General features: G+C 37.9%; 1 long non-coding RNA gene across 3 annotated transcripts in view; it reads left to right on the top strand.

The window, feature by feature from the left end:
* The first annotated feature begins 2 nt into the window (after window positions 1–2).
* Window positions 3–12099, top strand: part of LOC123613990 (uncharacterized) — a 53609-nt gene continuing 41512 nt past the window's right edge. For 2 of the 3 annotated variants that reach the window (XR_006721425.2, XR_006721423.2), the window contains exons 1-2: window positions 3–161; window positions 335–435. This is a non-coding gene — a long non-coding RNA (uncharacterized LOC123613990). Of the gene's footprint in view, window positions 162–334; window positions 436–3601; window positions 11235–12099 lie in introns of those variants that run through there. The other variant, XR_006721424.2, reaches the window with a different exon arrangement.

The following is a 12099-nucleotide window of genomic DNA, read 5'->3' as shown; positions in this document are numbered from 1 at the left end:
ACGCCACGCTTCCCGGTCCGCGTCTGGCCCCACCTGGAGCCAGGGCGCGGGGAAGGCTAGGGGCCGGCAATGGGCCAGGCCTGCCCACTGTTCCGCCGCGGGGACACCCGGACGAACCTGACATGGGACTGAGCACTGACCTTAGAGGGTATGGAGGCCAGGTCTGTAATGCACCATGAGGCGGTAGCACAATTGCTTCGTTAACTGTCTCCTGTCTTGAAGTTTTATGTTCCCGCGACTCCACCCCCCTACCCCCGGGTTTACTCACATTAAGGGAGCATTAATAGACTGGTGTGAGCTAACATCTAGAACATTTTCCTGGTCTGTTTTCTAGAGCTTCCGAGCTACCAAGGACTCCAGATAAACTTAAACAGGGATGAAATTGCTACCCATAACCTGAGAATCGACCTGTTTCCAGGATTTGGAGTCCATGGGGTGAGCTGATATTGTTAATAATTTTATATTTCTGAGTAGTTTCAGTTTTTCAAAAATTAAGATGAAATTCATGTAACATAAAGTTAACCATTTTAAAGTGTACAATTCAGTGGCATTGAGTACATTCACAGTATGGTATGAAGTCATGAAGATTTTCCTCTGTCTTTTCTTCTAAGATTTCCGAAGTCATGAAGATTTACCTCTGTCTTTTCTTCTGAGAGTTTTATGGTTTTCACATTTACTTTTAAGCTCTTGATCCGTTTTGAGACAATTCTTGTATATGGTGTGAGGTCTGGTTCCAGCTTCATTCTTTGGCATGTGGATATCCAGTTGTCCCAGCACAATTTGTTGAAGAGTCTATTCTTTCCCCCAGTGAGTGGTCCCAGCCTCCTTGTGAAAAATCGATTAACCATACCTTTAGTGTTGTTGTCTGAGGCTCAGTCCCTAATCTGTCCTCATCTTCAACCTCTGGTTTAGAATTTCTGGTTCCATGATGACTTACTAAAAGATGCAGAATCCAACCTTGAGTAAAGCTTTTACTCAATACTGTACAGTTGCAGCATCTAAAAGGAAATAGAGCTGGAACTTTATCAAACTTATGAAACAGACTATGAAATATTTTGTGCCTATTTTGCTAATGAATGTTAGTCTAATAAATATCTGTACGTTGGTTTAAAAAAAAATCAATTGGCCATAGATAAATGGGAAAACCCCCCAAATTTAAAAGCTGTTTAAATGAGAATTAACCTAAAATGGAAATGGAGCAGGTCAGCATTTTGGCAGATAAAATATTACAATTAACAGAAAGAAGTATTAAATTATAAGTTCTTAAAAATGTAAGGGTACTTGAGGGCCACAAGCTCCGACTCTAACTGGTATATGAAACTTCTCTGCAGAATCCCCAAGAAAGGACTGCCCACCCTGGTTTGTTGTTGTTGTTTGGGGAACTTTCAGTATTGTACTTTATTGAGAAGTTGGGTTTCAGCTCCTAATGTGGAGTATGAAGCCTCATAAAATGAGTTAGGAAGTATTCCCTCTTCTATTTTCTGGTAGAGTTTGAGGGGGGTTGGTATTAATTCTTCTTTAAAGGTTTTGCCAAATTCACCCAGAGAAGCCATCTGATCCAGCCTTTGGAGAGATTTTTGATCATTGATTCAATCTCTTTACTTTTCATGGATTTGTTCAGGTTTCCTATTTCTTCCTGAGTCAGTTTTGGTAACTTGTGTGTTTCTAGGAATTTATCCATTTCCTCTAGGTTATCTAGTTTGTTGGGTGTATAATTGTTCATAGTATTCCCTTATAATCCTTTTTTTTTTCCCACAAGGGTCATAGTAATGTCCCCACTTCCATTTCTGATTTTAATTATTTGCATCTTCTCTCTCTTTAAAATTAGTAGTCTGGCGAAAGATTTTGTCAGTTTTATTTAGCTTTTCAAATTTTTTCACTTTAGTTATTGTACATTTCAAATCCAGAATTATTTCTATTTGTTTCCTTTTTATAATTTCTCTTTGTTGATATCTTTTTGTTTATACACCAGTTCTTCTCTGGCTTCCATTAGTTCTTTGTCCACAGTTTCCTTGAGCTATTTGAGCATATTTAAGACAGTTCATTTAAAGTCTTTGTCTTAGCAAGTCTAATGCCTGGGCTTCCTCAGGAATGATTTCTGCCAAATTATTTTTCCTGTGAATGAGTCATCCTTTTTCTTTGTATGCCTTGTAATTTTTTATTGAAAACTAGGCATTTTGAATATCGTGGTGGCTCTGGAAATCAGATTTGGTACTTCTTGGCAAGGTTTACTATTATCGCTTGTTTAGAGTTTTAGCCGTCTGTTTATTTGGTGACATTTCAAAATTATTTTTGCAGACTGTATTCCTATCATGTAGTCACTGAGGTATCTATTCCATTATCTCATTCGTCAGCCACTGACTTGACACAGATTTTCTTAAACAGCTGGAGCCAAAAAAAATCCCCTCAAATTAGATAAAATCTCTCCTGGTCTTTGCAGATTGGCTCTGAGCTGGGCACTCCTGCTGCGCTTAACCAGGCCACCTGCAACACTAACTCAACCTTTACCCCCTGCTTGCACGGACCATCAGCCAAAAGTGCAAGCCTAGGGTCCTCTCAGGTCTTTTCTGAGCATGTGTGTCTGGCCCTGGACGTGTGTGTTGCAGTCTGGATTCCCTGGTATAAGAAGTAGCCCTTTAAAGCCCTGATTCTTCCAGTATATTCATCCTCAGCCTTCCCCTTCCCAGGCTTTTTGGTCTGTCTGTTGCTTAACCGCATCTACTGCTCCTTGCCCCAGACAACTATGGATACTAAATGTCTTTAAATGCTTTCAAAATGTGCCACCTGGGAAGCTGCTCCAGGCTGAGGAGGGTGAAGCAAAGGTTCACCTCTGCACCAGCCCCTCAGGGAACTGCCAGCTGGGCCAAAATGTACAACCACATTTTTGAGAACAAGGTCTGTACTGCCCACCCTGGCACCAGCAAGCCACAGCAGGAATTCAGGCTGTCATCCCCATGGCTGCTGCTGGGCTGGGTGGGGAATGGGAGAAGGTAGGTCGGTAAGCAAAAATGCTGCAACAATTTCTTACTGAAATTTAGCAGACTCTTTCTTCATGAATTGCTTCCTGGTTGCTCGATGTTTTTTTTAGATTCCAGAGTTCCAAAAAAGCTGATTCTGTCAGTTTTTGCCTGCTTAATGGTTGCTTAAGTGGAGGGACCAATTCTTGGAGCTCTTCATCTACCGTTTTCCACGACATTACTCCTAAGTAGCCTCACTTTTATCACTCAGCACTATGGATTGCAGTTTTCTCCTTGAAAGCGTGCTCTCCTCGTTTCCCTCCTTCATGGGAGACTTCACCTCCTCTGCCCATCCTTGTTTCCAGGCATCAGTGGAGTTCTGTCGTCACTGTGCACTGTGCACTGGGGAATCCAGCCATGCCCCGAGCTGCCACCCCTATGGTGATGAATCTCCAACTTAGTCCTCTCCCCAGAGCCCCAGACATGTGGACCACTCCACTCAGAAATCCCACAGACCACTCTAGGTGAAGCCATGTGAGTAAGTTCTGGCTAATAAGATGGAAGATGAAGGGGTACAGCCTTACTGTCATTCTTTTTTCTTTTTTTTTCTTACTGTCATTCTTCTTGCTGTCTGGAATGTGGAGGTGATAGCCCGAGCTCAGGCAGCCATCTTGGACCATGACGACTGCAAGGATGGAGAATCAACAAAATAACAAAGTGGAAGGAGCTCTGTCTTTGATGATTGTGGAGCCACTAGCTTAGAATTGCTTACCACCTTACTTTGTCTCAGGAAGGGAAAAACAATTTTATCATGTTCATGCCGTGGTTATTTTGTGACTCCCTCACATGGAACTAAACGAAACTTGGTTAATGCATGAGACCTTTCCAGCCCCATTCCCCTTACACTGTTGCTCCACCAGCTCTACCAAACTACATGCAGCTGTCTCTGCTAGCATTCCTTTGCACAGCATCTACTGCAGGGTGATACAGAGAGCCCATCACCTGTCTCCCTCACTTCCTGTGAACATCTCTGGAGCAGAGACCGTATCTTTCTTGGATTACTGCCAAGTCAATGTGGTTGACTTCTTTAGGGCCAGAAAAAGAGGGATAGGGAATGGACATTTATTGGATCCCAGTTATATGTACTTTATATTTTATTTGTCTAGCTATTGGAACACTCTGTAAGGGGTGGGACATTATTATTGCTCTTTTGCTGGTGGGGAAATGGAAGTTCATACAGACAAAACTGTTTCCGAAATATGCATGAATAACAAGTGGCAGATTTAAGCGTGGAACCCAAGTCCGTCTGACCTGCTGCTGCAGCCCTCTTGGCCCACTTAGAAGATTCCATGTCAGTTCATGGGCTGGGCTGTGGCTGAGTGATCTTTGATGAATTATTTCCCTTCTTGGTTCTCCTTTGAGGTCGTCACACTCAGCTGCTTTTCACATGCTGGTTGGTGAAGGATGAGTAAGCACCTTCCTGAAGCTGACCTCAGTTTGGGAATGGATGGCCTCTGCTTCAGGTTTTGGTGTTCAGGGGATTTTGAGGTTCCTCAAAAATTAAAAATAGAACTACCATATGATCCAGAAATTCCACTCCTAGGCATTTATCCAGAGAAAATGAAAACACTAATTTGAAGAGATATATGCACCGCAATGTTTACTGTAGCATCATTTAAAATAGCCTTGATAGGGAAGCAGCCTAAGTGTAAATAATTTATAATTTTTTGAGGAACCTCCATACTGTTTTCCATAGTGGCGACACCAATTTACATTGCTACCAGCAGTGCACAAGGGTTCCCTTTTCTCCACCTCCTTGCCAATACTTATTTATTGTCTTTTTGATAACAGCCATTCTCACAGGTGTGAGGTGATATCTCATTGTGGTTTTTGATTTGCATTTCCCTGATGATTAGTGATATTGAGCATCTTATCATGTTTATTTCTGGGTTCTACATTCTATTCCATTGATCTAGGTGTCTGTGCCAGTATCATACTGTTTTGATGGCTGTAACTTTATAATATAGTTTGAAATCAGGGAGTATGATAACCTCCAGATTTGTTCCTCTTTCTCAAGATTGTTTTGGCTGTTTGGGGTCTTTTGTGTTTCCATACAAATTTTAGAATTATTTGTTTTGTAAAAGTATCATGGATATTTTGATAGGGATTGCATTGACTCTGTAGATTGTCTTGGGGAATATGGTCATTTTAACAATGTTAATTCTTCTAAACTATGAGCATGTTATAGCTTTCCGTTTGTTTTTGTCTTCTTCAATTTCTTTCATCAGTATTTTACAGTTTTCCAAGTACAGGTCTTTTACCTCCTTGGTTAGATTTATTTCTGGGTATCTTATTCTTTTTTATTCAGTTGTAAATGGGATTGTTTTCTTAATTTTTCTTTCTCATAGTTTGTTGTTACTGTATAGAAATGCAACAGATTTCTGTATATTGATTGTGTATCCTGTAACTTTACTGAATTATTTCTTAGTTCTAATAGTTTTTTGGTAGTGTTTTTAGGGTTTTTTATATATAGCATCATGTCATCTAAAAACAGTAACAGTTTTACGTATTCCTTTCCAATTTAAATTCCTTTTATTTCTTTTTCTTATCTGATTGCTGTGGCTAGGACTTCCAGTACTATATTGAGTAAAAGTGATGAGAGTGAGTATCTTTGTCTTGTTCCTGATCTTAAAGGAAATACTTTCAGCTTTTTATCCTTGTATATGCTGTTGGCTGCCAGTTTGATATGTGGCCTTTATTATGTTGAGGTATGTTCCCTGTATACCAACTTTATTGAGAGTTTTTACTGTAAAGAGAGATTGAATTTTGTCAAAAGCTTTATCTGCATCTATTAGGATGATACAATTTTTATTCTTCAGTTTGTTAATATGGTGTATCACATTGATTGATTTGCAGATATTGAGCTATCTGTGCATCTCTGGCAGAAATCCTACTTGATCATGGTGTTTGATCCCTTTAATGTATTGTTGAATTTGATTTCCTAATGTTTCATTGAGAACTTTACTCTCTATGTTTATCAGTGATATTAGCCTATAATTTTCTTTTCTTGTGGTGCCTTTGTCTGGTTTCAGGTGAATGCTGGCTTCATAGAATGAGTTTGGAAGCATTCTTTCCTCTTCAGTATTTTGAATTAGTTTGAGAGGGAATGGTATTAATTCTTCTTTAAATATTTGGGAGAATTCACCTGTGAAGCAGTCTAGTCCTGGACTTTTGTCCATTGGGAGTTTATATTATTATTATTATTACTGATTCAATTTAATTACTGCTAATTAGTATGTTCGTATTTTCTGTTTCTTCCTGATTCAGTCTTGGAGATTGTATGTTTCTAGAAATGTATCCATTTCTTCTAGATCATCCATTTTATTGGCATATAATTGTCCATAGTAATCTCTTACAAGGCTTTGTATTTCTGTGGTGTCAGTTGTAACTTCTCTTTCACTTCTGATTTTGTTTATTTGGGTCTACTATGTGTTTTTCTTGATAAGTCTGGCTAAAGGTTTATCAGTTTTATTTTTTTCAAAGAATCAGTTCTTAGTTTCGTTGATCTTTTCTATTGTTTTCAAGTCTGTATTTCATTTATTTCTGCTCTGATCTTTGTTATCTCTTTCCTTCTGCTCAATTTGGGTTTTGTTCTTCTTTTTCTAGTTCCTTTAGGTGTAAGGTTAGATTGATTATTTGAGGTCTTTCTTGTTTCCTGAGGTAGGCTTGTATCACTATAAACTTCCCTCTCAGAATTGCTTTTGCAGTGTTCCACAGGTTTTGGATGACTGTATTTTCAAGACTTGAGCAGTTTCTTTGCCTCCCCTTTGAGCCATGCAGAGCCACATTTCATGATATACCATGTTTGGATAATCTCACTGGTAGGGTTTCAGGACAGAGCTAGTCTGCCAGATATGAATCTCAGCCATGGACTAGTTGCTTGTGACGGATCTGCAGTATTGCCAGTCATGGGTGACACTGGACAGAAGGACACCCTGAAACAACTCATTCTTTGATAGAGCTTTGCCAATATGTCTAGGAATTACCAGCAATTGCCTAAAACATTCCAGTCAATTCACATAATGACATCATATTTACATCATTTTCTTTGCATGAGAGCTAGGATGGTCTCATCTCTCCTCAGTGGATGTTTGTGTTATTTTAAGGAGTTCTTATGATGTCTGCTTTCACCATTTCAATAATTTAAGCCAGACATTTTCATACTTTCCATTTTGCTACCCCTTTATTACTCTTAAAACTGAGGATTCCAGAAAGCTTTTATCAATGTTTACCATATTAGAAATTAAAACTGAGAGATTTAAAAAAACATTTAAAAGTAATAACAACTAATGACAGGTTAACATTTTTATGAAAAATAATTATATTTTACAAAAAAATTAGTGAGAAAAGTGGCACTGTTTTATTTTTGTGGTAGGCAGAATAATGGCCCCCAAAGATATCTAGACCCTGTTCCCTAGAAGCTGTGATTATGTTACTTTAAATGGCAAAAGGGACTTTGTAGATATGATTAGGGTTGAGGACCCTGAGATGGGGAGCTTTCCTGGATCTAGGGGGGCTCAGTCACATGACTCCTTAAAGTGCTGAACCTTTCCTGGCTGTGTTGGAAGGAGAGGCAACCACTAAAGAAGAGTCAGAAGGAAATGCAATATTGCTGATCTGAAGTTAGACGAAGGAGACCTCAAGCCAAGAAAAGAATGTGGCCTCTAGAAGTTGGAAAAGGCAAGGAAACAGGTTCTTCATTTGAGCCTCAAAAAAGGAGTACAGCCCTTTGACACCTTGATGTTAGCCCTGTGACATATGTGTTGGACCTCTGACCTACAGAACTATAAAATGATAAGCATGTGTTGTTAAGCCACTAAGTTTGTGGTAATTTTTTAATAACAGCAATAGGAAACTAATACAACATTTTTGCAAATTTCTTTAATGTCTGGCTTATAAGAAGACAACTGGATACTCACACTTGCTTCTGCATTCAATCTTTTGTGATATGATGCTTTGCTTGAAGTATGTGAAGAAAATTTGACCTTGCATAGTTTTAAAGTTGAAAAACGTAAGAGTGTTTTAATAGTCTTTTCAGATCATTGTGGATTATTCTGATACTACACTAAATGTAATGATTGTAATTTTTTAAATGTAGTTGCAGAGTGGAGTCTGAAATGATATCAATGAACTTTTTTTTTTTGATTGAAGTGTAGTTGATTTACAATGTTGTGTTAGTTTCTGGTGTACATCAGAGTGATTCTATATATATATATACACACACACACACACATACATATATATATATATTCTTTTTCACTAAAGGTTGTTACAAGATATTGAATATAGTTCCCTGTGCTATACAGTAGGACCTTGTTGTTTATTTATTTTATATACAGTAGTTTGTATCTGCTAATCCTGAGCTCCTAATTTATCCTTCCCCCCTCTTTCCTATTTGGCAACCATAAGTTTGATTTCTATGTCTGTGAGTCTGTTTCTGTTTTATAAATAAGTTCATTTGTGTAATTTTCTAGATTTGACATATAAGTGATATCATATAATATTTATCTTTCTCTGTTTGACTTACTTCACTTAGTGTGCTCATCTCTAGGTCCATCCATGTTGCTGCAAATGGCACTGTTTCATTCTTTTTTATGGTTGAGTAGTATTCCCTCAATGAACTTTTCATATCTATTACATTAAAATCCATTGATCTCTCCTGCACTTTATTAGATCTTTTACCCATGCATGATTTTATAACATCATGTATTGATCATTTAGAAAAACATTGGTTCACTGAAATATGCAGATCTTCCAAATGTTGATACATTTCATTATACAATATAAAAAACTCTACATTTGTTAATATCACCACCAATCTCATCTGAAGAATCTTTTGGGGGAAGCTATTAAACTCACATAGCAGATACAAGTTTTCTAGAATTCTCATTTTTACTTGAAAGCTATAACTTGTCATTAGCAACAAATACCATAAGTATTTCCCATCGTTTCCCTCGAAATAATAGGCTCACTTTGTTCATTTTCAAGAACATGTCTGCTAGAATCACAAGTCTGTAACTTTTGATTGCCCACCATACTTTCAAGCAAAAATGGTGTTCTTTAGAAAAAGCAGCTGGTACAGTTTACACGTAAGTGTAATCACTTAAATGCTTTGCATGGAGATGACCAAGATACTTCAGAATGTAGCAGAAATGCTTGATGCCTACCTCCCATTTCACTACACAGAATATTGCAAAGAGTACGCAAGCAAGGGTAGAAATTACATACAATTGGTAATATTTACTGCTTTATTAAGTACATTCCAATTGAATCTGGCATTTTTTTAAAAGTCACTAATTCGTGGCAGTGACTGATATGATGGCTACCAGTACTGTTTGGTGCTACTGAGTTTCTCCATGCTCAGGCACCGGAAGTTTTACCTGCCATTGCTTTCGTTCCATCAGTGCACATGTCAACATAGTGAAAAAGTTTACATAATAACAACGTTTTAGTGTTAGTATGAAAACCGTGTTGTCCACACATACCCCAGGGGTCTGCAGATCACCTTTAAGAACCACCAGTTGGAGTTTTCTCTCAGGGCTCACTTTCCCGCCATATTTCTATGGCATGTAGTGGACGGGCTGAGCATTTTGGTGTTTGGTTCTTTAAGCCATTTCAAGGATTTGCATATCACCTTGTGTTTCTTAAAAGATTAATGAAATTCACAATGTATACTTTATAGACAATTCAGCAAATTTTTTTTAATAGCTTGGCTTCCACTTTATTATTTTCTGTGGTTCTGTATACCATTCTACATGTGTTGCTTTAGGAACGAGAGTAGAAGCTATCCAATAGTCATTCCCACTTAATTAGGAATTACTTCTTTGAACATGGAGGGAAGAGATGTAATGCATGGTAAGGTAATTAAACAAGGAGGCTGTTAGACTGAATAGGTCTAAGGTCTGCTACCCTGTGCAAGCAAACCAAAACCTAAGCAGAATCAATGCACCTGAATCAGAGAAAATGAAATTTAAGAACCACCAACCACAAACAGCCAACTAAGCTTTCCCAAATAAGGCAACTGGTTAAGCTATGGCCAATCAAATAATTTCCTTGCTTTTCTTCTGCATCCTCTCTGTAAAACCCCTCCCCAGCTCCTGTCAGTGGAGAGCTCTAGCCACCTTTGTTCTGGCACTGCCCACTTCAAATCAATGTGTACTCAAACTCTTTACGAAAAAACCCAGAAAGTTAATGTGCCTCAGTTTACCGTTTAACATGTATATGTTTGGATAATGTTTCATTTCATTACACTTTGTTTTCCTCCACATCTGAATCATAAGGTAATGTTGGATTATGATATGCTAACCAACACTCATCATTTTCTCTGGCTTTACAGGGTTTGTTTCTATGGTAAAGCAATACATATTCATTAAAGAAAAATTCTAAGTCGTAAATTGTAGGTCATAAAAAGGAGAAGACAGTAACAAATAGTCCCACCTCCCAAAGATGATGGATGGTAACATTTTGGTACATTTCCTTTCAAACTTTTGTAAAATTCCATTATGTGAACCATTTTGTGGCCTGCTTTTTTCCCCTCAACGTTGTATTATATTCCTGTATTATTATATAGTCTTATAAACATTATTTGAAATAGGGACAGTGTTCCAGTGAAAATAGATACACCACATTGTGTTTAACCATTCATTTACTGCTATACTTTTTAAATTGTTTCCAGTTTTTTAAATTTTAGGGCATAGATTTCTTTATATTAAAAATTATTTCCTTTAGGCTAAATCTGAAGAATATGAAATTATTGGGGCTTTCGAGGCGTATTATCAAATTGCTTTTCAAAAGACTTGCATTAAGGTTTGCTCCCTCCTAGCAAGTCATGAGAATGTCTCTTCCTGCTACCCTGGCTATTTTTAGAAATTACCATTTTCTAATAAAAATGAATATAAGTATGTATATGCAAGACTGGAACATTGTGCTGTACACCAGAGATTGACACATTGTAACTGACTGTACTTCAATTAAAAAAAAAGAAGTTACCATTTTTATAAAATTGTTTGCTAATTTGAAAGACAGAAAAAAAGCAAGAAAAACTCCATGTTGTTATGATTTACACTGATTACTAGGAAGTGTGAATCCTTTTCTGTTTGTTTATATGTTCTCTTTTGTGAATTGCCCCTTGAGTCCTGTGCCTATGTGTCTTTTGGTTTGTTGACACTTAATGATTTATATGAACTTTTTGTAATAAAGATATTGGCCCTATTTAAATATTTGCTGTAAGTTTTTTCTGAGCTAACACAATGGATCTGATGAGACCAGATTTACATGAAGCAGAGGTCTTGCCAGTATCAAATTTAATGGATATAATCATCAAGAGGCACATGAAGAGCCGGGGGAGGTCTGAGACATCCGGGTGGTTCCCAGGTCTGTCCTTCCTGCTCGGACACGTGCTCTCTGGCTCAGAGTAATAAAGGAGACTGTTAATGAGGTTTGTGGGGCACCTCACACAGTAGGGAGGGCAGACTCTAGGTTGTAACACATCTCCATCTTATATCGAGTAGTTGTGTAACTAGCATGATTCTCTCCAGTCATAAATCCGTGGAGTCTCGGTCTGTTTATGATGAGCAACTTTAGACCAGAGACATTGTGCTGAAAGAATTTAGTTTATAAGCACTTTCCTCCTAGCAAATATCCAGCTGTCAGTATATTTATAAGGAGATTAGACCAGGTCATTGGTCTTTCTGTCCTTGGAAATGTCCCCCGCTAATCGGAAGAGGAATGAATCCAAACCAGCTGCTTTACTTCTTTCTTCCCCATTTCTCAAGGCAGCTGTTTGCATTAAAAAAAAAAAATCTTTTTGGACTCTAGAAGTTCTTAAAAATTGTATTGTAACTAAGGGGATTTCTGGTTTCAGCGATGACAGAGTAGCTTATATTAGGCTAATCCTCTTACAGACAACAATGATAAACGCTAGACAAAATATTTTTAAAATACATTATTTTAAGGTACTGGAGAGCAACCAAAAGCAGCAGAAACTGGAGGGTATTTGACCTTTGAGGAAGGGAGTGGCGCTGTGTGAGTACTTCTTTTTTGTGACTTTCCCCTGGAGGTGCTGCCCAGTCTGTGATAGCTT

The sequence above is a fragment of the Camelus bactrianus genome, chromosome 23, assembly GCF_048773025.1.
Source record: "Camelus bactrianus isolate YW-2024 breed Bactrian camel chromosome 23, ASM4877302v1, whole genome shotgun sequence".
NCBI classification, from domain to species: domain Eukaryota; kingdom Metazoa; phylum Chordata; class Mammalia; order Artiodactyla; family Camelidae; genus Camelus; species Camelus bactrianus.
This window is presented reverse-complemented; position numbering and strand designations above follow the sequence as displayed.